The 12,357-nt window shown below is 48.0% G+C and overlaps 1 protein-coding gene across 2 annotated transcripts in view; it reads left to right on the top strand.

Annotated features, from left to right (window-relative positions):
• The first annotated feature begins 218 nt into the window (after positions 1–218).
• The window catches only part of FRMPD3 (FERM and PDZ domain containing 3), a 63,146-nt gene continuing 51,007 nt past the window's right edge, over positions 219–12,357 (top strand). The window contains exons 1-3 of one of the 2 annotated variants that reach the window (XM_060003036.1): positions 219–327; positions 3,309–3,411; positions 6,927–6,972. The gene's annotated coding sequence lies outside the window, so the exon portion shown is untranslated. Of the gene's footprint in view, positions 328–3,308; positions 3,412–6,926; positions 6,973–12,357 lie in introns of those variants that run through there. The other variant, XM_060003037.1, reaches the window with a different exon arrangement.

Below are 12,357 nucleotides of genomic sequence, written 5' to 3'. Positions count from 1 at the left end.
AGTCTGAAATATGAGGCAGTCCTCACCTCTGCTGGTGCCGGAGGATGTAGGAAGTGATGTGCGTGAACTCCCTGGTGCCATGGGCAGCACCCTTATCGGTGTCCCTCCCAGCTGCTTCTGAGGCTTAGTTGCCTTTGCGTCTTGTTTTGCTCCCGTCTTCCCTTCCCCTCAGTCATGTGATACAGGAAGAGAGCGCAAATGATATGGAATGTGAGCAGCTGCCAGCAGAGACGCTGCGACAAGTGACCATTCACCGGGACCCTATATATGGCTTTGGCTTCGTGGCCGGCAGTGAGAGGCCTGTGGTGGTGCGATCTGTGAGGCCAGGTAGGTGTCCCTCAGAGTGTCCCCGTGGCCCTGGCTCCTACCCCCCCAACACCCACACATCGCCCCAAAGAGCAGAGCACCCGAGTATACTGTGTTGCCAAGGAACTCATGAAGAGTGGGTGAAGACTTGCCAACCAGTACCTGTGTGACGGAGCTAGGCTTTTAAGACTTACCCACACACACCACCGAGGCTGCTTGGGCTCTAGACAGAGGCTGTAGCTGATGGTTTGGTAGGGTCTGGGTCTTAATAAAACTTCCCTTTGCACAGAACCTTCATAGGAGAGCCATACTGCCTTGGATGAGGAATACTCATCCGATTCAATTCAACAAATATGTATTGATCGCCTACTCTAAGCCCAGCAAGGTTATAGGGAAATACAAGACAGAGTTCCTGTCCCCAAGAATCTAACCATCAGGCTCTGGAGACTAGTACACGTTCATGAAATAGGTCATCCATTAAAGACTGGAGTCAGGATATAGACCACAGGTGGGAGAGGAGAGTGAAATCTCTGAATGCCACAGTGGCAATACAACACCTACCATTGATGTAGGTAGTACTGTGTGCTTTACATCATCTTGTTCAATCCTCACAGCTGCGCCCACAAGGTAAGTAATACCATTCCTATTTTACAAATGAGGAAACTGAGGCATAGAGGAAGGGAAATGACTTGTCCAGGGTCACTCTGCTAGGAAGCAGCAGAGCTAGGATTTGCACTTAAGCCCGTGTGATGCCATGCGGGGGGGAGCAGGGCTTGAATGGGACCATGCGGGGTGGACCAAGCGAGAACCCCACCGGAACTGTAAAGCCTGCTGTCACGAATGAAATGGGAAAGGGCCTGAGCACTGTTTTGTTCTGAATCTTGCTCGGCATGGACAGAAAAGACAGACCGAAAGGAGCTCTATTCCTGACTTGCTGGGCCTGAGGCATTAGATGTTTACAACAGTTTCTCGCTCTGTCAAGAGGAGCAGCCGGAGTACAAACTGGTCTAGCAGAAATTTGATGAATTTTGCAATCCTCCAAGGAAAAGAAAAAGATTTTTGTAAGCTCACTCTTCAACTAGAGGGCATAAAGTAAAAAAGCAATTCAGTACAAGAGTTCATGGCTGACCTAAGGCTCCCGAGTCAGTCATGCAGTTTGGCGAAAGGTTTTTGAGTCTCTGATCAGAAATCAAATCTGTCCTGGGAAAGAGGAACCCAGATAAAACTTAGTAACAGACCACCAGGAGCCCCTGGTTTAACTTCAGAGGAGACAGAATCCATAAGGTTGCTGCAGGTGGTATGAGAATGTAGAAGAAGGGGTTGGAAAAGTGGAGAGAAGGAAAGCCACAAGGGAGACCACAGGAGGCCACGGGGCCGGCAGGCTGATTGCAGAGAACTTGTTTTTGAGAGAGCAAGAAAAGAGAAGATGCATCCTATAGAGGAAGTTATGGTTGAAGAAGCCAACAAACCATTCCGTGAAAATAGTAGTAAACTGAGCTTACGACTGCATCAGAGACCAAGGCTTGTGATGGAGATTGAGTTCCATGAGGAGCTCCTCCATTAAAAGGAAGGAAGGAAGGAGGGATGGATGGATGGAAGGAAGGAAGGGAGGAAGCAAAGAAGGGAGGGAGGGAATAGGTAGAGTGGCCTCTACCTAAAAGATTGGCAGAATTGGCAGAAGTAGATAGGAGGAATGAAATGAGTTGAAGGAATTGTCCCTTGGAGGATATGATAACTACCATTTATTGAATTCTTACCAACATCAATCAGCTGTTTTAAGTGCTATACATTCATCATCCCATTTATCCTCCCAACATTCTCATGATGTTACGTTTCCATTTCACAGATGAGGAAAGAAAGATTCAGAGAGATTAAATGTCTCGTCCACAACTAGTGAATTGCAGATATGAGGTTAAGAGTCTGGGCCTGGCTGGCTGGCTGCAAAGAGTGGACTCTTCACCACCATGCTCCCCATTTCTGAAGTCACTGTGCTGTCAGGAGACTGGGCCTGCTGGCTGAGCCACACTTAGCTCACAGGCCCCACTCTGCAGAGCCGCTGAGCTGTGCTCAGGTGACACAGTGGCCTTGTTGTTGTTCATGTTTGTGGAATTTGCGCAGCACACTTCTTTGTAGAGAGAGGAATAGTTGGGATCTGGCCCTTTTGAGTGGATCCCAGTAAGCGTCCAGGCTGGGTTGAGAGAGGCATGTCGTTAAACATCCCTTTCAGGTTTGAGTTAAGCTGGGTCCAACTTCTCGTTCTCCCTGAATCTCTAAAAAGCTTTCCTCCAAGAAGGTCTTTGCTAAACACCACGAGCAGCATAGCCCGGGGCACCCCTCAAACCCACCCTTCACCCCAACCAGGAAGGTAAGGCCCTCAGGCAGGTCTGCTTTCTAAACCTTGACGGTAGAGATGGGAAGGAGGGAAAGGAAATTTCCAAGTGCCTGTGATTTAGGGTCTATGCCTTGTTCCCCTCATTTCTTGGAGAGTAGCATGTCTCAGAGGTGAAAGAAAATAAACCCTTCAGGTCTTTTAGTCCATCCCCTTGTCTCCAGGCAAGTGAGCGCCTACATCCTTCCAGACCAGTGAGTTTGGATATTGTTCAAGTAAGAAGATTCCTCGCCCCCTCCCATCACCTGTAGCCCCTCCAATAGTCTGGAAGCCATTCTCTGTGCCCAAGCAGATCCCTCCTGGTGAAACGGAAGTCTGTGCTCCTCTCTAGACCCAAGCCAGGAAGCACACATGAACCTCGTCTGAGCACCAGGCCTTTGCTACCACACCACTCCCAGCCAAAGGAGGGCCACTCCATTCTCTTTCTCCAGTCCTCTGCCCTCCATCCACAACAGGCAGCAGTGGCCCGGGGCTCAAACAGCGGCCCTGCCACTGGTGCCACGCGGCCCACAGCGTCGCCTGCACCCACGTCAGCTCCCTCAGGCAGTGTCAACTCCCTCCCACCCAGGCCTGCGCTTTCCCAACCCTCACGCCTGTCTCCTCTCCTCTGCAGGAGGCCCCTCTGAGGACAAGCTCCTGGCTGGTGACCAGATTGTGGCTATTAATGAGGAGGACGTGAGCGAAGCCCCCAGGGAGAGGTTCATAGAACTCATCAGGTAATAGGGCCTTGGCAAGAGCTGAGTACGGCCCTCCCCATCCCACCAGTGGCGTAGCCATGGCTGCCACAGCTCTCCCTGGCCCTGAGAGAGGAGCCCTCCCAGGAAGGGCAGCCCGAGCCAGGGTTCCTGGCTACGCAGGACATTCGGGGCCCAAGGGCCCTCACACACTCTGGCTTAGCCTCGTCCAGTGATGTGAGCAGACATCACCGCTCACATCACTGGACAGCCTCCTGCCAGAGCTCACCTCACCTCCCTCCACCCAACTACTCCCCTTACCCATGCCCTTTGGTTTTCGACTTGCTGTGCAGTAAGTGACCAATGAGAACAAGTGAGTGACCAATGAGAACAATGAGTGACCAATGAGACAGACCAAGTGAGCAGTGAGAACCAAACAAGCCATTCAAAGGACATTCTGAGATAAGTACAATGTGACCAAGTCACTGTTTCCCATCCTCCCCCCAAAAAAAAACACAAGAAGAAAATCCAAATCCCTGGCCAGTGGGTTGAAGGAGGGAACCTGCCATTGTGGATTTTGCTCACAGTGTGTGTGACCCCTTAGTTCCCTCCCCATATGGGGGCAGGTGAGAGAGAGAAAGGGGTGTTAGCGGGACCACCACCCTCTGTCCGTGGAGTAATCACATTGACTTTTCCTCTCCTTTACCTCTATACACACCAAGCCACCACATACCACACACACACACACACACACACACACACACACACACACACACACACCCCACATACCACACACACACACACACATCATGCACTACAAACATGCCTGCTCTCACACACACACACACCACATACCACACACACACACACACACACCATGCCGCTACATACCTTCCCACACACACCATGCCACCACATACCACATACATACACACCATGCATACCACATACTACACACCCACCCACATGCACACCATACACACACACACACAAAACGTGGCACCACACACACACACACCCCCACATACCACACACACACACATGCACTATAAACATGCCTGCACACACACACACACACACACCCCCCACATACCACACACACACACATCATGCACTACAAACATGCCTGCACACGCGCGCGCACACACACACACACACACACATACCGTAGGCACTCCCACATGCCCACCACATGCACACACAGCACCCCCACGCCCCCTTGCATACACGTGTTGATAAGGAATGAGATGGTAGAGACGATGGCTCTAGATTCCACGGGCTGACCTCAGTTTGGAGGACCTGGGCTGTCTCCCCTCAAATGGAACCCTGTGCTCGCCCTCCCGCTCTCCCTCTCTGCCTGCTGTAGTCTGTTCCATCTCGGCGTCCGTCTCCTCAACCCTTCTTGATTTGGAGTGTTTCCATCCCACTTGTCTTTCTTGTTCTCCCAAAGCCCACCTGCCTCCAGACCCCCTCCCTCCCCTTCAAAGGCAGAGGAGCAGTACCCCCTTGCTAGCTCTGGAGGGGTTTGCAATACTCCCTCCTGAAGTCCAGAGCAGGTCTTCCTTTACATGCTCCCCCTCCAGCTTAATATCGTGGAATGTGTCTGGTCCCTGATGACCCTTAGTTTGTCTCTTCTCCAAGTTCAGTTTGTCCATTGCATTCCCCCACTCTCCACCCTTCACCCTTCACACTCCACCACCACACCAATATGGGGTGAGTTCTTTCAATCCCATCAGGGTATACTGGCGTTCTTTCAGGCTGACCCCTCGGAAATCTTTGCTTTGCTTCTAGTGGATATCTTTGCACCCCAGAACAAGGTAGCCTGATTTTGTGAGGGAGCCCAGAGCATTTTCTGGGTCAAGACAGAGCTCACTCATTTGATAACCTCAGGGGCTAGCAGATCATTCATTCATTCAGTAAATATTTATTATAATGAGTGTCTACTGTGCATGAGGCATTGTTCTAGGCACTAAATATACAGCAGTGAATAAGCTAGATGAAAATCCTTGCCCATTGGAGTTTACATTCTAGTGGAAGGAGACACACCGTAAGCAATAAACATGATAAATAAGTATTGTACAGTATACTAGAAGTTGCTGAATGTTATTGAAGAATAGAAAGGGGATCAGGATAAAGAAGATCAGGAATGCTGGGCACAGGGGTGCAGAGTGCAACTTTAAATAGCACGGCCAGTGTCGGCCTCAATGAGGAGGTGACATTTGAAGAAAGACTTGGAGACTTCCCTGGCGGTCTAGTGGTTAGGACTCCATGCTTCCACTGCACAAGTTTGATCCTAAGATCCTGCATGCCGCGCAGCGTCGCCAAAAAAAAAAAAAAAAAAAAAAGACTTGAAGAAAATGAGGATGTTAGAGAAGGCAAGAAGAACCCAGCGTAAAGGCCCTAAAGCAGGAGTGTGTCTGGTGTGTTTGGGGAACAGGGGAGAAGCCAGCGTGTGGAGTGGGGTAAAGAAGGGGGAGAGTTGTAGCTACTGCAAGGACTTTGGCTTTGCTCTACATGACATGGGGAGACGTGGCAGGGGCCGGAGTACAGGAGTCACATAATCCGATTTACACTAGGCACCTGCCCTGGTCAAGAGACAGGATTTTCTATGGTGTTTTCCCTGGAATACAACTCCTTCCTTCCCCTGGGAGCTTCCCAGACCCTGCAGATGATTCATCCCTGGACTCTGCCTCATTGAATATGGGAAATGGTCCAAGTCCTTGAGCAGGGAGCCTTGGCCTTTCTTGAATACCCAGAATCAAGGGCATCTTGACTCTGCTTCCTGAACACCTTTGTTCCCAGAAACATTTGAAAAAGGCCAACGAAGAGAGGGGAAGCTCCTTCAAGGCGAACTCTTTCCATTCCTTCAGTTCTTTTAAAGGATTATGTATTCCTGGAAGAGAATTTTCATACCTCACAGCTTGTTGGATCATTGGCGTAATTCTTGTCTGAAGAGTTTCAAATTCTTCATCCTTTTGAATATTTGCTATCTGGAGAGTCTTGCCTTCCATCTGTTGCTTCCTGGCTCTCATTTTTTTGGTCCTTCAATTAAAACACATCTGCTGAGTATGAGTCATGATGACCAAATGACCTCCTTTGGGTTTTTCCTTTCAGTTTCTCCTCTTGCTTAAATACCAAATTGCCAATAATCATGGTACACATTTCCCAGGACTCTGACTGTGCTCCCTTTGAGTTTCATAATTCAGGTCTTTAGTTTTCCTTGAGAACTTTTTAGCCTATAGATAAAATTGCTCCTAGGGTTTGAGGATTTCTACAGAGAGAATGTGAGAAGGAATATTAAAAAAGACCTGAAAAATGACAACCCCAGAGATAATGGTAATACCGTCTTCAGACGCCTGTGTGAACCTATATGTATGGCGTATGTCAGCCGCCACAAATGATGGCAGGCGAGGCAGCCATGCACATATTTAGATTGCCCTCTGTCCTAATCCATGTACCTGAATGCAGCCCAGGGGAGAATTCTGGTGTTGCTTCTTGTGCTAGATGAGTACCCAGTGCATGATACACTACTCTCCTGTTCCCTCTTCTCTCTGTAGGAACGCTAAGGAATTCATCGTTCTTACAGTTCTGCACACTCATCAGGTGAGTGAGCCTCTTTGCCATCCGCCCTTCCTCCTGACTGAGACAAGAGTATCCCCATATCGGAAAGTTATAGCCATGGGAGAAGGGGAGGAGAGAGACGAAGACCAACATTGTTGTGAGCCAGGGATTTAGGAGTGAACTTAGAAGCATACTTTCGGAACATCTTGTCTACACTCACATCCCAGACTTGAGGATTTTGAAGGGCTACACAGTGCCTTGTTCTGTCTTGTGCTCTCTGCTTTGCCCCACTTAAGCTGCCCCACCCCTGCCCCAGTTCCAGACATATTTTCTACCTCCTTTTTGCTGTGCCCCATCAAAATTTCCCTGTCCAGTGTCCGATTCCCTTAATCCTTGCAGATGGTGGATGCTAATCTTATTTACTCATTCACACAGGTGTATACTAAATGGCCTACAATATGTGAGACACAGCACTGTTTTGGGGGATTTACTGTAAAGTTGCTGGGGAGGTACAGTTGGACAAACAGGTTCATCTTTGTCCAGGTTCAGTCACTAACTGGCTATGTGACCCTGCGTGAGTTAGTTCCCTTTTCTGAACCTGTTTCATCATCTGTAAATTGAGGGATTTAGACTAGAACAGTGTTCCCTGAACTTGCCTGATCATAATAGTCACCAGGACTGTTTATTAAAAGTGAAAGTCGGGCTTCCCTGGTGGCGCGGTGGTTGAGAGTCCGCCTGCCGATGCAGGGGACACGGGTTCGTGCCCCGGTCCGGGAAGATCCCACGTGCCGCGGAGCGGCTGGGCCTGTGAGCCATGGCCGCTGGGCCTGCGCGTCCGGAGCCTGTGCTCCGCAACGGGAGAGGCCACAACAGTGAGAGGCCCGTGTACCGCAAAAAAAAAAAAAAAAGTGAAAGTCCCCAGACCCTTCTCAAAAGTTGAAATCAGAAGGCCCAGTGTCCATTGCTAGTCACATCCTTTTAGTCATCTTAACTCAAATTCACAAACCCAGGTGCAAAACTTCTGCATGCAAAACTCAGGGCCCTCCTCCCACCTCCAGCCTAGTTGTCCCTTTCCAGTGTCCCCAACTCTACCCTGCACCCCAGCACTTATGTCCCAACCCCATCGCATAGCCACAGGGGAGGTCACATCTGTTGGGGATGGGAGACATGAAATCAGAGGAGACTTCACAGAGGAGGCTGCACCTGAGCTCTACCTTGAGAGGTGGGGCAGGATTTCCCAGGCACAGATGGAGGGAAAGATTACCCAGAGAGAGATGACATTTCTGTGCAAAGCGAGGGGCAGTGCATAGATGCAAGGCATGGGCTCACGAGTCTGGAAGACGGGGTTCAAATCAAACTCTGGCATTTACTGCCTCTCCTCATGGCCCCCAGCCATCTTCTGTGTCAATGTGAACCACACACACAAACATACAGACACGCTTTCTGGTATTTAGGCCTTTCTCAATTCCAATTCTCCTGTCTCAGGGCTTGCAAGCTCTACCCCTCAGTGGGTGTTACCAATAGGCCCCTCCCTCCCCACCTTACTGCACATGATTAGTTGCCTAGTGGGCAGTGGGCAGTCAGCCCTCATTCCCCAATCACCTGCCATGAAAATGGCTACCAGTTCCCCCCAAAAATGATGCTTGTGGCGTGGTTGGAATTTACCTCTCTGATCAGAGACCCATTGTGGGTTACTTTGTTAGTCAGGTCTCCTCAAATGTCACTTCCTTGTACAAACCTTCCTGGACTATCCTTTCTAAGATAGAATCTACCTGCCACTATCTCCTGATACTGCTTAATTTTCCTAGCAGAGCTGAAATATTATATTTTTTTAACTTTTTGTTTTGAAATCATTGTAGAGTCACAGGAGGTTGCAAAGCTAGTACAGTGACATCCTTTACCATGTTTCTCCCAGTGGCTACATGTTACATACCTACAGTACCATATCAGAACTGGGGCACTGATGTCAGTACAATGTGTGCGTAAGTTTCAGTGTCACTCTATCACATGTGTGGCTTCGTGTATCAACACAGTCAAGATACTGGACAGTTCTATCACTGAAAGGATCCCACATGTTGCCCTTTTATGGTGCCCCTACTCACCACCCTCAATCCCTGTCAACCACTAGTCTGTTTTCCATTTCTGTAATTTCATCCTTTCAAGAATATTATATAAATGGAATCATAGAGTATGTAACCTTTGGTGGTTGGCTTTTTTCACTCAGCACAATGCCCTTGAGATTCATCCAAGCCATTGCTTGTATTAATAGTTTGCTCCTTTTTATTGCTGAATAGTATTCCATGGTATGGATGTACCACTGTTTGGTCATCCACCCATTGAAGGACATTGGGGTTGCTTCCAGACTTTGGCTAGCCCAGTTAAAGCTGCTATAAACATTCATGTACAGGTTTTTGTGTGTGTGAGCATTAAGTTTTCATTTCTCTGGGACAAATGCCCAAAAGTGTGATTGTTCAGTCATATATTAAATGTATGTTTAATTTATTAAGAAACTGCCAGGCTACTTTGCAGAGTGGCTGTATCATTTTACATTCCCATGAAACATTATACTTATAGGTGTTTATTGTCTGTCTCCCTCAATAGAATGTCAACTCCACAACACTTCAGAACCTCATTTTCTCCTGGTGAAATAAAGAAAATCGAATCTACCAGGATGAGTTGTTTTTAGAATTTAAGATTATAATCTATGTGAGATACACACACACACACACACACACACACACACACACACACACACACACACACTTCCCCCAGGAACAACTGTTCAGTATTCATTAGTTCAGCGCTCACACAACTATGAATAACAGAAATCAACCGAGAGAATCTTCTCTCACGTTAAAGTGAGAGCTTCTTGAAGACCCCCAGCACATGTTCACTGTTACAGCTCCTACATCACAGAACACGGTAGCACTTGGCATCTCATGGGTGCCTCTTACCAGACTCTCATGTTCAAGCTTGACAGTCTCCAGAAGAAAATCTCCTGATGGGTCCAGGTTGTGGCCCAAGAATCTGTACTTTTGATAAGAGCCACAAGTAATTCTGATGCTCAGTAGAATTTGGGAAACATTGAACCAGACAATCTTTAAGGCCCCTGCCACTCCTACATTCTGTGGCTGATAATGGTCTAATACGGTGGTTCTCTACTGGTTATACATTTGAACCTCCTGAGAAGCTCTTAAACATATTGATCCTTGGGGTCTAGCCTCGGACCAATTGAATGAGAAGCTCTGGGGATGGAGCCCAGGTATTGATCTTTTGAAAACTCTCCCCAAATGATTCTGATATGTAGCCAGGGTACACAGTCTAATGTGTAGTCTCTTTCTGATGGCATTTTCCTTTTAAAGGAGTGACTGTTACCATGACAGATCATTGGGGAGTATCTTGGGCAGTCATAGGGAATCCTTTCCCAGGGACCCTCAAACCATACTGCATAGATAGCCACTTATTAAGTCTATATGTATTTAAGAGTGTTCTTTAATCTTTGAGTGACCAACTATTCCCCGTGATTGACTGAATATGTATTCATTTTGGTACCCTTAGACCTTGTCACATCGTATGCCCTCAATAAATATTTTAAAATAAAGTACTGGCTTGTGTCCTAGAATAGCCCTGGCAAAGCAAGCAGACAGTCCCTTCAGATGAAACCCTAGTTTTCTGGTTTTGAAAACTTAGCCTGTACCCAAAGAGTCTCAGTCCCCTCTGCTTGGAACCACCTGTCCAGAAAAAAAGCCAAAATAATGGGAACCACCGCAGAAGAATTAGTTTCCACAGAGCTTCTTCAGTATACTGCTTGGCAGAGAGTAGGTACTCAAACCCTATCTGCTGAATTGATGAAGTAATTTGATATTAACCCTAGCAATCAACTACTGCCTTCTATTTGCCTACTCTGCGCTTGGTGCTAGGGGAAGACACAGCAATATAAAATGTCATCTCTTCTTTTGCAGCCTGGTTAGGGAGATGAGCAATGATGGTGTGGATTCACGAGGAGTACTACAGGAAACCCAGGGAGGGGAATGACGAGGTTGGGGAAGGGTTCAGGACCAAGGTAGAGTTTGAGCTGGGTTTTAGAGGTGGCATTTAGCTGAGCAAAAGGGACGCTGGGGACCCTGAAGGGTGGGGGTGGTGAAGAGATAGCATGAGGTAGACACAGAAGTGGGAAGAAGCCCCATGTGTCCAGGGAGCTGTGGGCAGAACACCCGACTAGGCGATAGATGGGGAGTGAGGGTTATGTGTGGTTTGTGGGGGACCTTGGAAGCCAGAGAGAGGACATGTTCCCCTCTAGGCAGTCCTGAATGCAGGAAGGAAAGACCCCTGGGTCCCTTATCAGTGGGCCCCTGACACCAGGATGGCCCTCCATTGTCTCCGGCTCCCACAGTGGTTGCTATGGGAATTGCTTATAAGTAGGCTCAGGTGTCAAAGAAAATGAGGCAGCAGAAAGGGAAATCAGGAGGCTGTCAAAGCTTCAGGAACCTGAGCTCCGTGTTCTTAAAATCCTTTCACAATTATCAAAGTGCGGCCCTATCATACACTAAAACGTTTGGCCATATACCTGTCTTTGGCCAAGGTATAAGTGAACACAACCCTGAAATCTGCACTAATAGAGCCACCAAATTAAAAAATGGTCAAAGAATCACCAGCTGCTTAATTCAGTCCTGAGGGAAAAGCAGCCTCTCTCTTCTGTTGCTTATTCCACGGAGCCGCTGGCTTCATATTTACTTCAAGGGGCTTGCAATGGCCCCGGAGGTACTTAGCAATTCTAGTCCCCTGTTTCAGGCCAAAATTCATTTCAGCCAGAAAGGGTGCCCATTGCAAAATGAGACTCGCAGCTGCTTGGAGGAAAAATGGGGTCAGTCAGGAGCTCAGATGTCCCAGCTTTAAGGTACTCAGTCTATGCTTAGTGCGTTAGGACATTTCCAACAATTCCTGGGCACTACCCTCTCAGAGATTCTGACTTTTGAAGTCTGGTGTAGGCCTAGAAATCTGTGTTCTCTAACGAGCATTTCCCAGTGATTCTTATCATCAGGTAAGTTTTAGACATAGTGGGTGAATGCATGCTAACGAGTTAGTGCAGGACTCTGAATTTCTTCTGTAAAGGGCCATATAGTAAATACTTTAGGCTTTGTAGGCCTAACGGCTGTGTTCCAATAAAGCTTTATTTACTAAAATATGTGGTGGGCAGGAGCTGGCCCACACAGGCCCATAGTCTGCTGGCCCCTGAAGTGGGTTCATTATTCCTTCTAGGTACCACATTTGATGTTGACCAGGGCCTTCCCAATTCTCAATACTTTAATTCAAATGAGCGACTCTAGTATCAAGAACTTCAGGCCCCATATTTGCACTTTGAAGATGCTTTGGGACAGGGTGACCTTTGAGAGCCCCTCAAGTCACACTGCAAGACAGGTGTCACCT

The sequence above is a fragment of the Delphinus delphis genome, chromosome X, assembly GCF_949987515.2.
Source record: "Delphinus delphis chromosome X, mDelDel1.2, whole genome shotgun sequence".
Classification (NCBI taxonomy): Eukaryota; Metazoa; Chordata; class Mammalia; order Artiodactyla; family Delphinidae; genus Delphinus; species Delphinus delphis.
Note: the sequence above shows the minus strand (reverse complement) of the source record. Positions and strands in the feature narration are given on the sequence as shown.